Raw genomic sequence first — 21,689 nt, 5'->3', positions numbered from 1 at the left:
ATCTAAGTCTCTCATACTAAGCTCCATTTTTCTTTTAACAATGGGTTTCTTAATTTTTTCTTTATTGTAGTACATAACCGAAAGACCACATAGTTGCTACGTTATATCAGTATGAGCTATTGCACTGCAATTACAAAGAATTATTTTTATAGATCTCTGAGATACCGACATTGTTATTTATCTATCAAAACCACACTCACCCCTACAATATGAATGAACCTTTGCTGTATCACAACGGAAACTGTTTTACAGATAGGAGAAATGCAAGCACACTAAGAGCATCTCTCTGCAGAGAAATGCATCACAGAGCATTTCAAATAAATCCTGAATTTACACCAGCTGTGCCAGAATCCAGGGTAGTATAAACACAACAGCTAAAAGGCAGGTTTTGCTTGCTTTAGCAACTACTGTTTAAGGCTATCTTCCTTAGCCTTTTAGTATATTTATATGCCAGTTCAGGGCAGCAACAGCACAGGGACTCCACTTCATTACATAATTACTACATGCTCACAGTGACTTCTAAGTCGTACATGTTCCTCTGTAGCATGAACCAAGCCACAAAATTTGAATCTCCATCATCTGAATTGGTGCCTGGATCAGTTGTTTCTCTTTATAAATACCTGAAAGTCTGTAGCATGTTTACCATAGAGTCTAGATATGCTGCATAACCAACAGTCAGCCCTGTAGATCTACCAACTAAATGCCTGATGTGAGATCAGCTTTCCATTACGTCTTCCATATTCATCTCCAGCTAATATTTGGAAATCTTAGGGATTTAGTCTCTTTGATAGGTGGTTAAATTCTGCCTTTTGTTGCTTTACAGAAATAAGTCTGACAACACATATATGGAAATACGTATTTCCTATATTTATTGTGTAAAGAGAATGGGATACCCTGAAAGTGACAGAGAAACCTTGCATGTTTTCAATTTGTACTGAGAAAGATGCTTCACATCACAGAACTGACCTTGATATATCTCAGAATGAACATGTTGGGGGTCATTTATACTGAGAAGGCTTTTGGTCACCAGGATAAAGAAAAAAATGCCACTTCTAACAGATCAGGATGCTTTGCTGGAGAGTCCTTGTACTAAAAGATATGTGTGTGGTGTCCTGAAAATTTAAAATTCCACAGTCTGTTACTCATGAAAAGAATCTACTGCTGGCAAAAAGAAGCACTCCGTTTTGTTTCTTCCTATGAATTACTGAATGTTAATCTCAACTCAATGTTCTCATTATCTGACTACCTCATTCTAACTCTTGTGCACAGCAGCTGGTATTAAATTGCCTTTTTACTAACTTGGGTAGGGTGAAAAACCAGTGGTTAACAAAAGTGGTCAATAAAGATTCGTTTTTATTGTTTCAAGCTGTTAGACACGTTGTTAATTATATCTCAGCTATTTAGGACAGTTGACTTCATATTAATCCAATACAATTTTTAAAGAAGTGACTTTATTAAAATAACATTTTTCTTCTAGCACAGATGCCCCTGAGTTTGGCAAAATAATTTTGCTGCAGAAAATGCTTTGCCTGTACAGAGGGCAGGTACACTGCTGTAATAGTGCACTAGGGCTGTCTTTCTGACTTCTTTTTGGTCTGTGTGTTGTCCTCTCATGAAAAGTGGAAGTAAATGTTACTCATAAGTGAACCTACATTGCTGACTTTTTTGGTAATGTATAGTACCTTGCATTAAATATAAAAGAAAAATTAATTTTTCTGTAAGAACAGTAATTCTTTGACTATTGTTTAGTCGTAGTTGGTGGAGAAAAAGACCTGTGAGTGTTGTAGTGTGCTTGCTGGCACACTGTGACAACACTCGCTGTTGTGTATTTTCCAATGCGTTGCAGAGTCTGGTTTTAAACAATTAGTCAGCATAAACAGGACACATTTCTGCTATTGTGTTTTAAAGGAAAACGTTAAACTGGGGTCCCTTAACAAGCTCTAAGGAAACCTCAAACCTTCACACCCTAGAGTCCCATTGAAAACCTGCTGCTGAAAGCAACAATTCATTCTTTTAAGTAGAAAAGTGTTTGGGCTCTCCTTGAACCATTTCTTTGCTAAAACTGCCTCCTTACAGAAACATCATATTTGTTAATCCCAGTGATATTCTGCTGTCAAAATCATCAAATGCAACACTTGGTGTTGGCCAGAAAATAATCATTGCATTGTGGGTTTTTTTTCTGGAAAAAACCTACTTTGACAAACTATTTTTTTCTAAGTGTACTGATCTTTAGAAATTCCCAAAGAAAAGAAAATATTTTAGTAGTTTCAGAGAACTCAATATTTAAGAAAAATTATGTTTCTATTATTTTTTCTGCTTTATACATACATAATTTTGTGTGATTTATAATAGCTAATGTATTTCCTTACTGCTACATCATAACAAGACAATATAATATCTGATTAAAAATAAAATAAATGAAATAATTTTATCACTTGTAAACACATGAAAATAAAATGTTTATATTACTCATTATTCAGACATTATATTACTGACATTTATTGAAAAAAATATTCTGTAAATACATACAAAATTGTGAAATCAACACTTTTTTCAAAAAGCAATGAGAAATGTATTTTCACAAGAAGCAAGAAAAAATCGGCAGGGAAAAGAAGTCAAATGTTAAAATTTGGTAAGAAACCAGAATTCTCAGATGCAGCGGGATCCTAGGTATTTTTGGAAAAGTAGAACCAAATAGTTGGAGGTAATTGCTATTTATGCCCTTGTTAATATGATTTTAGCTAGTCTTAAAATAGATCCCAGGATCTGATTCTCAGGTAGATTATGACCACCAAGGGAAGGGAGTATCTTATACCACTGAGAAATATGATGTAAATGACAAGCTTACAGCTGAACACACTAGTTTTTCTGGTTAGTGTCCTTTGAAAACCACTAATGCTGACCAAAATACAGTGAACTAAAAGCTCATTGTAATTACAGCAAGGCTGCAAAAGTCAAAAGAAACCTTGCTTTTTTCTGAACTTGAAGTTTTGTGCTACAAGCTTGTGCTCTTGTTGGAGCAAGGAAAACAATTTTAGGAGTTGAAATTTAGTCTTACCTCTTGGAAGTAAGTTGTTAATAGGAACTTCTTCATAGGACAAGTTTAATAAGAGTTCCTAGGTATATTTTTTTCTCCAAACATGGACTTCTCTTACTGACAAAAGATATTTTTTCACCTGGATGTCAGTTTGTTATTTATATAAATGATCTAATTTTACACAAAATATTAAATAACAAATTCCCTTATAATGACAATACTGGTGAGTTACAGAGACCTTCAAAAGTAGCATATTTTTCAAACATAGGTGAGATTTTTTTATAATTCAAGTCAATATTAAAGACAGGCTAGGTCCTGAAGATTGGTTCAGATAGAGTGAGAGACCTCAAGGAATTAGTCTTTTTTTATATACGGTTTGAAAGGAATAGCAGCCATGGCTTTCTAAGGGAAAATATTATTATTAGAACTAGCAATAGACTCATACCACAGCTCATCACCTCTTTGTTAATGAAGCTATTAAAATCAAAGTTTTAAATGTGCTGAACTGTCTTTTAAAAGCAATATTTTGAACTCTGGTTCAATGAATCTTTTGAGCACATGCTTATTTTAGGTATATTCTTAAGGACCTTCTCAAACTTAAGTAAATTCCTCAAAAGTGTTTCAGAATAGGAATGAACCTACAAGGTATGCCAATATTTTTTGTTTTTTTCTAATTGGAACCTCATTTAATTGCTCTTTTAATTGGCGTTACTTTCTGAATGTAATATTTTTCCATTTTTGCAGATTACCATGGGAAGTGTCACCAAAACGCGTATTGTTTCTGCATTTCTTAAACAATTTAGGAGCTATTTGCTGAACAGTATTTTAAAGAAAATGGGCATATTTTGCCTCAAATTATTCTAACTAAGAAATACTTCCTCTGGTTCTTCAAATCTTCAGAGGACAGCTTTTGCTGGGTTGGTTGACTTCAAGGTTTAGCACATCTCCAGCAATCAGCAAGCATGTTGGGCATGTTGTTTGATGAACTTAAAAGATTTAAGCACTCAGCTTTAATTACTGATGGTTTTAGCAACAGCACAATAAAGATAGGCTCCTGCTTCACTAAATCAAAGAAATGTGACTGAGTGCCTTCTGATCCAATTGTTCTCATTTAGTTCAGCTCTCACAAACATGGTTGTAAAATATTATTGTAGCTTGAGCTGACATGAAACACCATTGTCATCAATCAGATAAATAAAACAAAAAGTGTGAGAATCAATACATAAAGCAAAAGTGGTGGTTTCAGCCACTTAATCAACTGCACATACTTCACAGTTTTGTTACCCTCTTGCCCCTTTTTCTCTCAAACTTCTATTTATTTATTTTAATTTTTTTTTCTAACACTTGTCATTCTGCAACCTAGTAAATCTTAGCAGCTGTGGAGATGAAAAGATCATTTCCCAACCAGGATGATCTGAAAGACACTGTTACTATATGACATTCAAGTGCTAATGTTACTCAGTAAAGCTCTGTACCTTTTAGTTGTTCAGTGATAATAATAATCTTTTGTCTCCCTGCTGGTACAATTATGCACACTATATTCAATAGTTATGATTGTGTGGCTTGACAGCATTCCAAGTTTTTGCCAGAGACCCTGCTATATAAACTCATTCAGAGCAGTGAGGCAGGTTTAATGGGCAAGTTGGATGAAGCATGAGGCCAGCTGGTGTCAGCTGCCTCTTAGCAATGGTAGTATGTATCAATCACTCAGCATGTTTTGTTTGTTGGAATATTTTTAATCTTTGAGGTCTAATACCAATAAAACATATTTACTGGGAATTAAGGGGCAGTATAATTTAGAGGGAGGAGATTAAATGTTCCCTACTGTCTTAATTTAAGCTTGTCCTGAATGGATAATCTTCAGTCAAAATAAGCATTGCCATCTGACACATCTACTGTCAGGAAGATAATCAAAAAAAACTGATGGAAGCAAAAAGAGATTCTTGCTTGGTGCAAGAACTTTATCTCTGCAGAGAATCAAATGCATTGTTTATACCTGGACAGGGGGTTTCTTAGTGTTTTGCTTTTTTATTTTTTTGAAGCCATATAACTTCAAGTAAGAAAGTTGAATTTAAAAAGATTTTCTCAGAATTATCAGATCATTAGATATTTCTCTGACCTTGTTTTGAATAATAACTATTTAATTAATTAAATTTCTTTTAAAGAAATTCAAGTTACAAATCCAGTTTACATTTCTTGATCCAGAAAATCACATGCATGTATGCTTAAATATATGAATATACAAGAAAGTGTTTAAGCATAGTATGAGCCTCTTGACTTTAATGGGGTTTATGCATGTGCTTAGCTGCATTTCTAAAAGAACTGTTTGTTCATCTGACTAGTATGCAATCCATTTGTTTTCTAGGAGCAGTTATTCCAGAACTGAATAGAAAAACTCCACAATCAATCCTATAGTGTCTACAAATGGAATGGCGTGACACTCATTAGTTGAGGACTGCCTCTGTTTTATTTAGGAAATACTTGTCTTTCAAATTGAGATGTTAATCGTAATATTAAGTTCTAGACTAGTTATTTAATATCTGTGAGGAAAAAAAATAGAGCCAGAAAAGCACTAACTGCCATGTACTTATTTGGTTTCTTCTAAATCTTGACATTCAAGTTCTGAACTCAGATTGCTGTCCAATTTCCTGATCTTAAAAACCTTATGTTCAAGAAAGATGTGCCTATGGTTTCTTTTACTAGCAATTGGGCTTACATCCTTGTCTTTTTGTGTGAGGTCTCCTGTGGATCAAATATCTTCAAAATCATTCTGTTCAGCTTTGAAATTTACCTATGTATGGTTTACCTGACTTTTCTTGAATGCCACAATGTATCAGCCTATATAAGCTATTACCTGGCAAATTATGCCCAGGCTACATGTTCTTCTACATGAGGTTCTTTGGTAGCTTCCAAAAGAAACATACAATTTCAGATACCTCCAAAGAAGCATCACAGTCATCTGTGGATATGTTTTTGAAATGTTACATAAAGTTGGCTTAAATGGATGATGTAAAACTTGGAAAGATGATGCTACATTTATATTCTATTTAAATTACAACTACATAAAAAAGAAAAGCTGAAAGTCTGTGTGGTAGTTCATGTTCTTCATTGGTTAGTATTTATTCTAGACTATATATTCATGGCAAACACTCATTCTGGAGTTCCAGTGAAAAAAGGTTTGTGTCCCTGTATGCCTGTGTTCTTGTTTCTAGTGCAAGGTCATGTGGGGTATGTGTACCAAAGCTACAGATGTAGGTGACTAAAATAACTGCTGGCTTAAGCAAGTCAGAAATGCTTAATCCTTCCTCATGCTCCCAAGAGTAGACTTTACATGGAGATTAAAGATCTCTAAGAATATTTGTTAATATAATGCCAGTAATTTATTTAGCAAGGATTTTTTGTTTAATGTGAGGTTGAATAAAAGGTGAAGCAACATCCTCACAAAGCTGAACTGATTATTGTTCCACCATTGCTTATGTTAACTGTGTTGTTACGTATCAAAACAAATGTCAGCCATGCCAAAAACAAAAAATCCTTTCTGAAATATTGTCTGAACTGCCTTCTTCAAAAATAACCCACAAACTGCCCTCTGCACTATAAAAGGTGCAATTTAGTCCAGGCAAAATATGCAGAGTTTTTGCTTTGCTGTTTTGGAAGGGAAGAAGAGGAGGAAAGGCCCATGGAGGATGGACTTTTAAGGCCAAAATGTTGTAGCCAATTAGCTAAAATGTTAAAATTGGTGCATTCTAAGCTTGATGGGCTCATTAAGCATTAAAACTCCTTGACATTTCCTGTTGTAGTGATAAATAGGAATGAACAGTTTGCATTTTATACTTTACTAAATTGTATGTCTTTTTGGCTTCTTCATCAGTCATGTTTTATGTGTTTAATTTTGCATCCATTTTATTTAAAAAAGTCAGCATTAAAGATTCTTAATTCTTCTTCTAATTATCTTCCTTTGAAAAAATTCCAGCTTTGTATCAATTATATTGTTTGGTTTTAAAGTTTAATAGTTAATGCTTGTTGTTAAATTGCCAAAAGGATATAGATTAATTTAGCATGTCATTGCTGCTTGGTGAAAATGCCATCATTAGTGATCCATGAGTTGCAGAGAAATATAGAAAAGAAAGAAGGCCAAATCTTATAAACACCCCAATGATTTTAAGAAGTCCATTTTTATTAACGGGTTTTTGAAGGGAACCCTCCAAAACCTTCTTTCTTTCCTTGACATAGTTAAATACATTTAAGTATCATCTTTAAATGGAGTTACAACTGCATTGATTTAATAAACAGGAAAGAACAAAAAGCAGATTGTGAATGAGATAGTGTTAACCTTTTTATATTAATAATATTAACCTCAGGACTATCTGCTATTCTTTTTTTTAAAAAAACATCTCCCCCCTTTTTGTACTATTTCAAGTTCTGAAAAAATAAACCCACCTGGATGGATATTAGTGGCATGGACCGAGAAAGACTTAAAGTTTTATTGTCTTTCTTTTTATTTTTCATTTGCTATTCATTAACCAATGGGTTCAGAAATCCCCTTTTGATTTTTCAAACATGTTCTCTCTCTCTGTTAAGAGGAAAGCGACAGGTAAGTCCTCATTTTATCTAGATCTTTACAGATCAGTAGCAGGCTAATGGTTGTTAACTTCTGTATTGGCTGTAAATGACAAGGTTCTATTAGCAAAGGTGTCTGCAGGGGTGGCATCTGTAGAAAGAGTTCAGGGGCTGCTCAGTGCCAGACACAGCTGTTTCCAGCCAGTTTGGAAAGAGATTCACCACTTGCTAAAGCCAAGCCATTGGGAGGAGTTTGTGGTGCCTCTGTGAAAACATATTTAAGAAAGGAGAGAAGAATGCATGGAAGGGAGGAAAAGAAAGAACAAGATTAGAGGAGCAGTTGCTTGATGGAGTATGCACACCCCCAAAGGGACTGTGGCTCATAGATTAGCCCATGCTGGAGCAGGTATGGCCCCAAAGGGACTGTGGCCTGTGGAGGACCCATGCAAAGCATAGGAAATGAATGAGAAACAAGGATTGGCAGAGAGAAACCACTGTACACTGGCCTGAACTGCCTGCACTACTCATTGCCTCACTGAAGAGTCTGAGTGTAACCTGCAGCAGTAACAAGGAGGGGACAAGAGGTGTCTAAAGTGAAGTAAGGAAGTTGAGCCTGGTATTTTCCTTAAGTAAATGTTTGTCTTTGTTCCCCAACACTCAATTAAATATTTATGTTAACTGGCAGTAAAATAAGATAAATTGCCCAAGCCTAGTCTGTTATGCCTGCAACAGCTACTCATTTCCCTGTCTTTATTTTGACCCATGAGTTTCCTTGCTCCCCTGTTCTTCCTGTTTTCTCCTGATCCTGCTGCTGGGAGGGGAATGAGTTAGCAGCTGTTTGGGTGCTTGGCTGATAGCAGGGGCCAAATCTACCACAACTTCCTGTTTGCTTATCTCTTCAATACTTATGCTTTATTTCTGACTGTAAGAGAACCTTCTGTTACTTTTTGGCACCTCTGTTGACACGTTGCAATGTTCACCCAGTAGCTAGATAACAGTTATGGGTTTCTTCTGTTCTAGCACAAAATTAACTGTATAAGTCTTGTTAATTCTACTAAAACCATGTTTTACAGTTCTGGCAGTCTAATGGGTCTTAAATTTTGGATCAGAATGGATTCCTTAAAATGCTAGCTTTCAAACCAGATAGACCATAGCAGTCAGTGAAGTGCTACAGAGACTGCAGACATGAAGATGCGTTGTCCCATGCTTTGTTCTTTGTTCCTATGCTGAGGGCTTTAGGCTGTCTTTATAACCCCTGTGTTCTACTACATACGATATACACAGCTCATGCAATTACTGTCATTTAGCTATGTGGTAGCTGCTAGACAGTGTTCAGTTCTAACACCTGTATGAGAGACTGAATAAAGCTTCCAAAGGGTACTTTCAGAGTTACCCTTCATCCACTTTCCAAGCCTTCAATACTACTGCAGCAACATACACTCCTGTAGCGCAAATGCCAAGGCCTATAGCCGTGTTTTGTGTAGTTGTGAAATGACATGGTTGCATTCTGGCATGAGTAATTTTGTATGAAAATGGGGCAGGTGGCTACAATGAAGCATGTTTCTATTCACTGGTTTAGAGGTTTCAATAATTGTGTGTTACAAGGAAAATTTAAAAAAAACCCTAACAAACCACTTGTTGCATTATTTGTTTTGGAGGTGTGTATTCGTTTTTTCCTTTTAACATTCTGTCAGTCTATGGTGATGTCTATTACTACATCTCATCTTTGTCTGTTTTGACCTACATGAATCAGGTTTTGTATGTGGTATTTTTCTAATACAGATTCATATCCTTCAAAACAGTTTAGGATGAGATTATCTTTGTTGAAACTGACATGCTTTGTCATTTTGATAGTGGATCTTAGATATGCCATTGGAGCTAATGAGTCGTTGACTTTATTTTACACAATATGTTGACCAGTCATGCTGAGATTTGAATTTGCTGCCATCAGGTGCAGCAGAATCCATATATTAATAATTTACTTTTCTGTACCTACTATGAGAAGGAAAGCTTTTAAACAACAGTAGCCCTCCATCCGAATAAAGGTACATCCGAAAGAGGAAGTGAGAGAGAAGGGGACAGGAGAAGGGAGAGAATGGGAGAGAATGAGGGTACATGCACTAGATCAAAGTCCAGAACTAGCTGTAATACCTATACCACTACATAAATGTACAGCCCCTGATGGCTAGAGTACATGAATTTCTTACTTTTTAGGTTTGCTTTGTACTGACTGAAAATATGGACAATACGAAAAGGACACTAATGCATATTAGAATGTATAGTTCTTCCTGACATAAAACCCAGAGGTTATTAGTGGTGCTTTTATTCATCACTAAGAATTATGGCATTGCATAGGAGCATAATTTTAGGTGAACCTGCCCTGCCTTTCGCTCCCATTCTCTCCCTTCTCCTGGCCCCTTCTCTCTCACTTCCTTTTTTCTGACCTTTCTTTTCTACCATATTCTCTACCTTCTCTTCTCTGCCAGTTCCTTCTATGCTTTCAGCTTGTCTTCTCTCTGACCATCCCTTCTCTGAACATCTCTGACTCCTCTTCATTGACCTCTTCTTATCTAATCTCATCTCTTCTCTGAAATTCCCTTCTTTGAAATCCCTTCTCTTCTCTGAAACTATTCTCTTTGCAATTCTGTTTCTTGAAATTCCCTTTCCTGAAATTCCCTTCCCTGACCTTCTCTATTGTAATGCTTAGTACTCAGAATCACATTTAAGACAGCATCTTACAAGTCATTCATTTTAATTACAGCCGCATGTGGAGCTGTATCAACTTTTTTCAGTGGTCAACTCTTTATCAGAAGTAAACCTTTTATCTTCACATTGTGCATCATCAAATCAAAATATCTATATGTTCTTTTACATATATTTTGTTTTTCTTTATTTCAATGTAAAGCTACATGTGAGTTTTGCTCTGATTCTCAGTATTCTTATTTTTAATTTCAGGTTGTTTTGATGGGATGCAGAGGTCACATGTTATTTTCTTTCCAGTTCCTAGGGTGAAATCACATTAAGAACTCACTTGCTCATGCAAAACCTCCCAATTTTTAATTTACAATTTGCTTTCTTTGATTATTTGGCAAGTGGTTTGACAGCATTCCTGTTTGGGAATTGGTTGCTTCAGGTGTTCTTAAAAGTGATCATAAAGAAGTCAAATGTGAAAGAATGTCAGCAGATATTTTTTTTCAGCTTTCATCCTTATTGTAAGGATATATTTAGGAAACAAATTTAGAGATATTAAATGCACTTTTTTTTTCTTTTATGTAGCATAAATAATCAAAGCATTTTTAAAAGATTAGTTTTATTCTCTCACCTGGAATAATTGTATATATATATATATATTAAGCAAGAATATTTCAGAAATTACTGTTATTTCTTCACTGAAAATACTTAATTGCCTAGTAGCCTGCCACAACCATGGTTCAGGAAACCTGTGGTTAGAAAAAAATTTTTTTTACCCCTGTATATTTCTTATAACAAAAATAGGACCTGGTCCTTTTCCTCTAAAAACCTTGTTAAAATCCCCTATTAAATTATAGTGGTTATTTCCATTAGCATTTTCTGTGAAAAGTATCATTTCAGCAGCGTAAGATTCCTCATTTTTCCTGCAGCTCTGTAGTGATCCTCACTGGGAGATCACTGTACATGAGTTAGTGATCCACGAAACAGCTAACCTGAGGAGGCCCAAACCTGAGCTGAGCTGCGCTGAGCTGTGGGAACAGCTGAGCCTTCAGGCGTGTGTTGGGCTGCACAATTTCCTTGGTCACAGAGAAACACCAGCCGGCTCAGTGTAACAGAGGAGCCTGCAGCCAGCTCCGCGTGGTACTGGCAGTGACAGCTCCTGTGTGCCTCATCTTCATCTAAAAGTGCAGCAAGAAGTTCTTATATGAACTTCTCTCTTGTCTGACAGTAGAAATTATGAATAGAATTATTTTCTTGTAGGAAACCATATAATAGCTCAGATGACCCACACGGAGGAGCTTCTCTTCGTGGGCAGGTTCTGCCCAGCGTGCCGTGGGAAAATCCATCCAGGGTCTGTCTGACACGGTACAAACATGCGGTTCCCATCTTGTAAGATTTACTATCTATATTCCTCTTTTTATTCTATCTTATTAAAACAACTATTTTATTAAGCCATTTGGTGTTGGTTCTTTCTTATTGAGATAAAGAACCCTGCACCATCTCTCTCTCACTGCCCACTCCCCCGGTACAAAACCACCACATTTTACATTATGGTAACGCTGTTTATCTCCTTGGAACATATCACAACTTACCTTACATTCCACTTTTAAAAAATGTCATTGTTATCACTTAAGGCACCTATATATAATTATGTAGTTTCTATATTTTTCTTAGAAAAATTTCCAAGAAAAAAGGTTCAAGCTATTTATCTAACATGGTGAGCATCTAAGTATACAGTAGCTTTTCCCTGTTTTGCAGAGAGGATGAGAACCAGATAAATCCAGCTCAGAGAATGGGATCTATTCTCCTAATTCCAAGTTTTGATTCTCCTTCCTCACTATCTCAAACTTCAGGTTAATGGACATATTTCAGCCAAGAAATCTTTCTAGTTATCATATATAAAAGAAATTTGAAGATATTTTCTCTGCTTTCCTATTTTACATGGACATTTCCTTAGTGCCGTGTTCTCTCTTTTTACAGTGCCTGAATTCATCTGTCATTTTGCTTAAGCAGTCACTCTTTAGGTCTTGATTACTGTTGCTTTGGGCAATCCCTTCTCTTTTAAATAATATGATGAAAGCAAATCCAGTGAGGCTTACACAATGAGACCTTTAAGGTGCCGCTCAATCCTATTCAGTCTTGCTGAGACAAAGGTCGGTCTTCCCTTTCATAGAATTCATGATCACAAACACAGTTGTTATTATTCTTATAGAAAGCAGCCTATGCATGCAAATACTTATTAAGTGTATCAGTGTAAGACACTGAAACAACTCTTTCTGATGCTGATTGATTTACTGTTAGAAGAAATGTTTGTCAGTTCCAGGAAATAAAAGCATTTCAATTGGGAGGATCACTGCAGTCTTTCTGGACAAAACAGTGTATCAGCTTTTAACATTCTTTTGATTAATTTTAACAGAAATTGTGACACAAGCAATTAAAATTAAAATTTTAAGTGGGTTTTACTTAATAAACCCCAAGATACTCAATACTCGCTTTGGCAGGGTGGTTTGTGTCCCTCAGCTGAATCTATGTGGGTGAACCCTGTTACAGTATTGGGGTGTTCAGGCTAGATTTATAACTAAAAAGTGATGGAAACAGGAAAAAAACCCCATAGGTTTGACACCTAGCTCACAATGAAAGCCAACGACAATATGCCTCCATGGGGCCATTCATTAAAAAACCTAAATACCTCTGAAATGTGCCTTACAGATTGTGAATTGTTTTGATATTCTGTTACATAGCTTTATAAAAAATTGAAATGGGTGAAGAAGACAGACTGACCTTTGGCACAAGTTGGGACAGGGAGTCACAGTTTCTTCTAGGATCTCCTTTGGTTTTGGGGTGGGGGTTGCAAAATCAACTGCTTTGCATGAAAGCTCCCCTGTGATGTGTCTGCCTGGCCAGCAGAGACAGTCATCACTAGCTATACCTCAGTTGCAGGGAGAGAGTGAGTGTTGCTCAGCTGTGCAAGTAAATCAAAGATACTAAGTCCTTACCAGAGGTGTTTGAGAGATGATGCTTGATTCCCATGTCTCTTTGTATGATCCAGCTCATAATCTAGCTCTTGTGCAATCAGTTTCTGAACATAAAATGGTCATAGAGCTTTAATATATTTTTTTGCACTTCTAAAGCAGAAAGTTTGAAATTAAAATAAATAATTGCAGCTCAGAAATGTATCTCTTTCTAACTCAGTTCAGGCATGTGCTTAAAATCTATTTATTGGAATAGAGTCTGAAGAGCTGATTGAAATTAGCACATTTTTTAAAGTAATTAGTGATATTTTATGCTTTGCTACCAGAGTTTATGGAGCTAAGCCAAGGGATTTTTTTTCTATTGGTTTTGTTTAGGGAAAGATCCACAGGCATATGTAAACATAATCACTGAAGATTTTTAGGTTTTGCGATTGGGTTATTGAAACCCAAAAATGAGAAAAAAAAGAAATTTGAAGCCAGAAGAAATAAATGAGATTGGTACAAGTAGGAAGAAAAAAATTATTTGTTAATATGAATGCTGAATAATCCAAATTCCTAAATGGAAGAAACTGTATAGATTTCCTCCTGCACTTACTGAAAAGTCTTTTAACATATATATATATATATAAAGGAGCAACAGTAAGTTGCACCAAGGTTTTTGTGGGAAACCATTTTCTGATAGCAATGTTTTCATGTTAGAAACACAAAGCTAGGCTTGATAGAAATACCCAAGTTTTTGTCTCAGATGAAGTTTACAAACCTGCACAACCATTTCTTTTGTCTTTGCTTTGAGGTGCTTGTGTGATATAAATGGGCATATACTTCTAATCACAATAGCGTAACAGTCCACTGATGACAGCTGCCATCAGTTCCTTTAGTCTGTGTTATCTCTGCAGTGGCCTTAGCTTTTAAATATTTCCTTCCTTGGCAAGGAAGGAATGGTCAGTGATATCTTATGTTCAACAACACCAAGGGGTTTTCTGAGATTGGCAGCCAGGAGAACGTTGTGGTGGAAGTGCTGTATAGAGCTGCCAGCGCAGGCTTGCATAGATCAGCACTTCATTACGAAAATAGCAAATGACTGATGTATTTTCTAGGTCAAGGTGGAAGAAATTAAATAAGGATACTGATGACTTGAGTAGGGGAAAGTGGTTATTGGGTGCAGTATCCACCAGCTGGGAATGAACATTATAGTCCTCTTCTTTCACTGTGTAACAATATTTAAAGACCCAAGCACTATAATACTAACCCTAATTTTAACAACCTCCAAGTAATACTATGCTTATCTTCATGTCTTAAATATAATACCAGTGAAATAGGAGGCATCAGCATGGACAGAATTGATATATCTTCCTCTCTGATGGAAGTTTGAAGAAGAACCTGCAGACTGTGGTGATTTAGAGGTTTTTTTTGATTTCTCTTCTTCCCCTGAAATGTGTTGTGTGTGTGGATACACAGGAGAAGTCTAGCTATAAGTACTTCTCTTTAGACATTTGTCATGATTTAGAGAAAGAAAGTTAGTAAAAGCTTTAGTTTTCTAAAGCTTTTTCTAGTTTTCCAAAATGTTCCTCATGACTGTAGCATATTTCAAAGGAGCTGGTGGAACCAAAACTGAAGGTTTTCAGGGATGCTACTTAAAGAGATTGAAGGCATCAAGAGGAAGAATGACTTCTAAGGCAACAAGACAGTGTCTCCAGATCTTCAAAGGTTTGACCCTATTCTTCAGTTTAGAAGTGTATGAGTAAGGCCTATGTTGTCTGAAGAAAAAGGCATAGGGAAGAAAAGACTCAACAAGAAAAACATTGAAAGATCATTTAAGGACTTCTTTAAGACAGTCAATTATTTTCTGTCCCCTAATTATTCTTCAGTTTTAATATTTCTTAGTTGGTTTACTTTTTGGAAAGTAAGAAAAATGAGAAGGTTCTGCCATTGAACGATTAATAAGAGTAATCTTTACTGGAAATTTATCAGTTTTAGTGTAATGCTAGCAAATTTCTAATTGGCTTTTGGAAAAATCTGAGGAGGATGATTTCTTTTCCAAAAAAAATTACAAACAATTACCTTTATTCTATGTTCTCTTGCTCCTCCTTTGTAGGAAGAAACAGTTGAGGCTAAAATAGCATTTTGTTTACTTGGGATAGTTGTTTGAAGACTTACTTCTAGAATTTGCACAATTCAGAAAGACATCTGTGCAAACGTGACATAGACACAAGTGACAGGAACTGTTTTTTTCACATTCAGAATGCTTCTCTGAAGGGGGTTTTGGTGCAGAGCAGGTGGCTTGGCAGATAGAGCTCCACCTGGATAAACCATGGGACATCAAAGTAGCCTGTTACCTACTGACATACAGGAACCACAACAGGAAATTGAGATGAGGTATGAAAAACCTTTTCGCTACAAATTCAGACAGCTTTTCTGCTACCTAAGGTAGAGCCAAAGAAGCTATTATAAATTCCTGGTTTGACTTTATAGTGATCGTTTTAAAATTTTCTTTATTTTTATTTTAGTTATTTTGGGGTTTTTTTCTTCTTACATTGTTAATCAGTAGTGGATTATAGCAAAGGCAAAATATGGGCAGAAAATGTAGAAGGTATTCGTGTATTTGTGATTGCAGAAAAGGGAGATCTACAAGTCTTAATTGTGAGCTCGGTTCACATTCTTCATGAGGCAAAATATGACAGGAGGTTAGGTTATGTATGCAGATTTTGGTCCTTTCTTTGGAATAAATTAAAATAAAACTTTTTTTAAAAGTTGAATGTATTTCAAGTTTTTTAAAATTGCATTTTATTTTTAGTCTTTGCAAAAAATCAGAGTCTTTCTCCGTAAGACAACTCAGAGTTGTCACCAAGCTGCCAGATAACAAGCTTATATTGTTCAGGAAAATATATTACAATTTTATCTACTTGTACTGTTCAATAAAACATTAGTATCTCAGCATTTTTATTTAACAATAGGCAACCTTAGGCCAGTAATTATGCAACAATTATAATCATAAAAACTGTCCCCTGCTGCTCACCTAGAAACAAGAATATATTAAACCAGTACTAACCATCTAAAAGGAAAGCAACAAACTACACTCATTTTTAATGCCCCTGCAGTGCACCATGGGAAGCTAATAATTCACCCTCTAATTAGTATCCCTTCTGCTGCTGTTGGCGCAAGGACAGACAAAGAGGTATCTGCTTCATTACAAACTTGCCTTGGTAATCTTTAAATGTCTTTCTTCTCTGCAGGTTGAATGCATAGAATAGGGGCAAATAGAATGTGCAATTAAAAAAGGTTTTCTGGTATCGCTAGTCTGACATGCATTCTTAGTCTAAAGAGTATACTAAAAAATCAAAAAAAGCCATTTAAATATACATTTTCTCTTTTTGGCTATGTTATAATTCTTCCTTTTTGTCCTTCTTTAGTTTCTACATTAGCACACCAATGGGATAAAGATAGGGTAACTTCACAGCATAGCTGCAATGACAGCATTGTTTAGAATTTGAGCAGTTGGTGAATGTTATCAATCTAGCTTGAGAAAAAGTGAATGACAGTAGGCCCTAATTAATGCTTTAGAAGATTGAGTATAATTGTTTCAAAGAGAGTGTATTAATTTTAATATATTTCCTTTTTAAAAACCAGAATTATTTTGCCACAGGGAAGTATGGGTTTGAAATATACAAAACATTTCTACATCAATTTTAGTACTGTAGAAATTATAGTGATAACACTGCTGTTACAATGATGCTTTCCTTTAACTGTCTTGTTTACATATGCACAGTGTATTTGTTGATTAATTTAAGCTTATTAAAGAAAATGTTATATGCCTGAGGGTATTTTCAACTTGCCAATACACAGCTGATTCTAATTATTATAGAGAAATTTTAGTTTTTACAATGCCCTGCTGCTACATTAAGAAGCAAGGCCAGCATGGACAGCACTAAGAGCTTGTGTTCTGGTATAAACACAGCCTAAATCAGTTCTGTTATTTCCATTGCATAGCTGTGTAACAATCTGTGTGAAGTTCGTTAGTAGTCTCATAACAAAACTGGGTGTAATGTTGCCTCTTCAGTTAATTTTGAGGATTATCTACTGAGTTTCAGAGGACCTGTCTGTTTACCTCTGTCTATATACAGTCCTGCCCTCAGTGAGGTTCTGCTTGTATAATCACTAGGAGAGTTGTGTGTGCTTGGGGGAGTTGAACAGCATGTCACATTTTTATGAACAGTCAATAGAAAATCCAGAAGTGAATGACCTCAGTAACTAGCTTAAAATTTTACTTTCTATTTTGATATATATCAGTGCTGCTGTCTGCTGAACACGTGATGAAACGTATTTTTTCTAATACATAGGTAGTTTGAAGAAAGTTAATGGAGCCTCATAATCTTTCCATTTGAATATTGCCAGCTAATAGAAGGTGAGGACTGGATTATCGATACAAAAGGATGTAGCACTCTTGTTCAGCAACCCAGCAGCCTCAGTGGTAGAACTAGTTCTGTCCTCCAAGCAAAACAATGAAGCTTCTTTAACCATTTCTGTCTTTGTGTGTATCTTCCTGTTTGACTTGTGACTCTCTCCAAAAATGCTGAGCAATCTATTCTTTCATATTAGTAAACACCTTTACCTGTGATCCTCTTCCTGTCAGCCTTCCTGTCCTGCTGTTTTTTTGACAGCTTACGCTACCTTGTTTTTTGTAATGCCCTATTCTCCTTCCTGCTATTTCACATCTGTTACTACTGTTCTTCCCCTGCTTAGGCTTCCCAGCGCTTACTTCTTCTCTAGTCTACCCAACAAATTGCAACAAGAAAACTCAGTGGCTGTAATACAGAATAGAGCACTACTCTGTAACAGAAGAACATATAAATTAAGAAGCTGATTCAGCATCAACTAAGGCTTTTCAGTATTCTCATGAGTACTGGATCAGTTTCTAAGTTAGTTTTTAGTTTTAATTTTAATTAAAGGAGCCACAAGGGAAAAGCAGGAGTGTTGTTTTCTGTAGAATGAAATAGGATCTTGATTTGTTGTTCTTTCTGTGTAAAACAAAGGTATATCAGAGTTTCTTATAAGAGAGTAAAAGGACTTATAGTACATGAGATGGAAAAAAAAAATTGGTGTACTTCCATTCAAATAGTCCTTCACTGTTGATCCCAATTTGTCCTGACTCAAACGTGGTCAAATTAAGAAATGGCAAAAATTGCTATCTTAGGCTGTGTATACACTTGTAAAAGAAGCTGATGCCATTCTAGGCTACCTTAGGACTCATGTTGGGAAATAAAAGGTCTGGAGGTTGTCCTGATTTAAAATCCAAGAAGATAAATTTATGGAAAGCTTACAAGCTTTTATCAGTACTGTGTCTGTCAGGAGAACAAATGGAGAATTCGATCAAATAGTTCCATAAATTTAGACTTAGCACTAAATTCACTTGAGAATGTCAAAACTGGACTTGGTTGGCACTCAATCATATCAAAATTACTTTCTAAAGAGTTATGCATGGTTTCTGTTATTAAAGTATCTTGATAAGCAAATAATTGGATATGAATTATAACAAGTTTTTGTATAGCAGGAAGACCTGTTTTGCTTCACTAAGACTAGAAGTAAAACCAGAATATCCTAATGATATTCTCTTTAAAAGCAAACATATGCTTGTAATAATGACTAAACCACAGGGCATTTGCTTGTATGCTAATGACATGGTAGATTTAATGGATCTGGATGTAGCACTAGGATACTCCTATAACTGACATTAATCCCAGTGAAAATACTTTCTGCCTCAGTCATTATTGCTTATTGACCGGACACGGCTGACCATAACTTCGCTACTTATTACGTCATATGAATTGCTTCTAATGTAGTTATGCAGTGCACTGCATCAGGGTACATTGTTTTCCATAAAATACTATATTAAGTCTCTGTTTTTTAATACTGTCTGATAAAAACATGTCATATATCTGGGACAAGTTCTTGAAATACTTTTTTGAACACAGTGGCTTCTCTGGGGGAGGCCAGTGTCTGAGAGGCAGAAGCATTAACTTCAACCAGCCATGCTACAGTTGCAGCGCTAGAGCTAGTCTTTTCATCAGAAAAAAAAAGTTGATCTTCTGTTCTGTAAGATTTTTGTCTTGAATCAAGATGATAAGCCAACCATCCACAATTTTTCTTAAAGGGAAAATTCTGCTTTTGAAAAATACTTGCTGTGTGTTCTCTGAGATAGTTTACTTCCTGGGTCTTCCAAGCATAGGTCAAACAAGGCAGCTGATTTCATAAGCAGATGAGCAGACTAAGACACTGGGTGGTCCAAAGCAATTGTTAGGGAGTCTACAGAATTTTCTACTGGAAAAAACCTGTCAGAACAACCTGTTCTTCACATAGAATTTCTTTAAAAGCTGCCTAGAAGATCAATTGGCCATGTAACCCACAGGATCTGAGGACTGTGAAAGGCTGGGACCTAAGGAAACATAGCAAAAGGCCAGCTCATCTTAAAGTCTTGGGAGAACAGATGATTTTCTTGCATTTCTTTTATTGCATTAAGCATATTTTAACCAAACTTCTAGTGTTTGGCATACTTGTATTTTTTTGATGGGCATCTATTTTATAAAGTTTCCAGCAACCCTGGTAACATTGTATATGGTTAACTAGAAACAGTAATGTCTGGACCAGCAGAGACTGTATGGTGAATAGACTCACGAACTGTGTCCTTGGCCAGTTCCCATCTCCCACAAAGGAAACCTGCAGTGAGAGCAACTCTTTATGGGCCAGAAGGTTAAGGAATCTATATGCATAAGTTATTTTTTGTTGTCATTCCTTTGCACAGAATCATGCCTGGCTTGCTGAAAATTTTTTATTTCCTGTGGAGTCTGTTCCTTGATTTAACTTTCCCAGAAAGGTTTACGCTCTGGAGGAGGAAAAAAAAAGCTAGAGGCAAACTTAATGTTTTTATATTTTGTAACTCCATGTATCTTCATTCTCAAATGAGAGCTTCTGATTGCTAGTCTCTGACATTCTGGCCAAAGGGAAAGTTGTGCTTCAGTCATGTTCTGCATCTCTAGATAACTTCAAAGTTTAATGCAGGGAAATGGAGCCAAACAAAGAAAATGTCTCAAAGACAAACATGTCTGATTTTACTTGTTTTTGTAATGAATGATGGCAACTTGGGGAATTATTATAATAGTAAATATCTTAGAGTTATAAATATTTATAAATAATTTTGTATAGATTCCAGATTCATAACAGTGATATTTTAATAATCTTTGATCAAGATGATAAACAGCTTACAGAATGTTTTAGTTCATGATAGGAGTTAAATTTTTAATATGATTGTGGGCTGCTCTGAATTTTTACTGTAAATACAATATTTTTCTTAAACACACCATGTGTTTCTCTTTGGTGAGATATGATATTTGTGCTAAGGAAAAGCACAAGGCTAGGGTTGCTTAATGTCTAAATTGATTATTTCTTCCAGGAAATTAATTTTGTTTGTTGATGAAACCCTTGGCATGGCAAAATGTATAGGAGAGACCTATACAAAATGTATAGGTAAGAAAGGGTAATTTTCTACTTGTGAGACAATTTTCTTGTGTGCTGCACCATATTTGAAAAGCATAAAAGGTGTAAAATTATTATTGGGAAGACAGAAGGGAACAATGGACTCCGTATCATCAACATTCTAGATTAGATTTCTACTACATTTGAATTCTGCTTGATTGCCTTCAGCTGACATGCTCATTTTTGCCTCCCACAGGCTTTAGAACATAGTCTTATATTTAGTAAATAACTGACAGTTTTCTTTCATGGTTTCAATGAAATTGGCTTCAATTTCTAGTTTCCACAGGTGAGATTAAGAACGAACAAACAAAAAAGAAAATGAAATAGTAACTAATAAAGCAGATAAAAGATAGTATTTTGACATCATTCTTAAGTAGCTTTGTAAAGATGCCAATACTTTGCAGAGTGGTCCATTATTATCCCATCTCTTCTGTTTCATTTACAAAATAATTTGATTTATGGTATGTAATGTGTAATAGACTAATAAGAAAAGGATAAATAAAAATGTAATTACTGTTTCTTAGGGTAAGCAGCTCCTCATCAGCAAGGTAATGTAACATTCTACTAGTTTTTTATATGCTTTAGTTCCTACACATATATTTTCACACTTTCTCTAGTGATAATCCACATATTGGTGTAGTACAAAAAATTACAAAGTTTCAACTACTGAATTCCTCATTGCAGTTTATATTGCTTGAATATTTTAGAGTACAGTGTTGCACAATATTCAGAATATCTTAGACCTAAGATTCTGAAAACCAGGAAACACATCCTTAAATGGTGTACAAATGTTTGCCTAATAATGCACAACTGAATAGTAAGTTTATAACCGTTGTCACTTTGAGGTTTTGATCTGCTGCTTTGAAGACTAAGTTGCTGCAGCCTATATGCTTCTATTAAAA

Source organism: Falco cherrug, chromosome 14 (assembly GCF_023634085.1).
Source record: "Falco cherrug isolate bFalChe1 chromosome 14, bFalChe1.pri, whole genome shotgun sequence".
NCBI classification, from domain to species: domain Eukaryota; kingdom Metazoa; phylum Chordata; class Aves; order Falconiformes; family Falconidae; genus Falco; species Falco cherrug.
The sequence above is the reverse complement of the archived record's forward strand: the minus strand, read 5'-3'. Positions refer to the sequence as shown.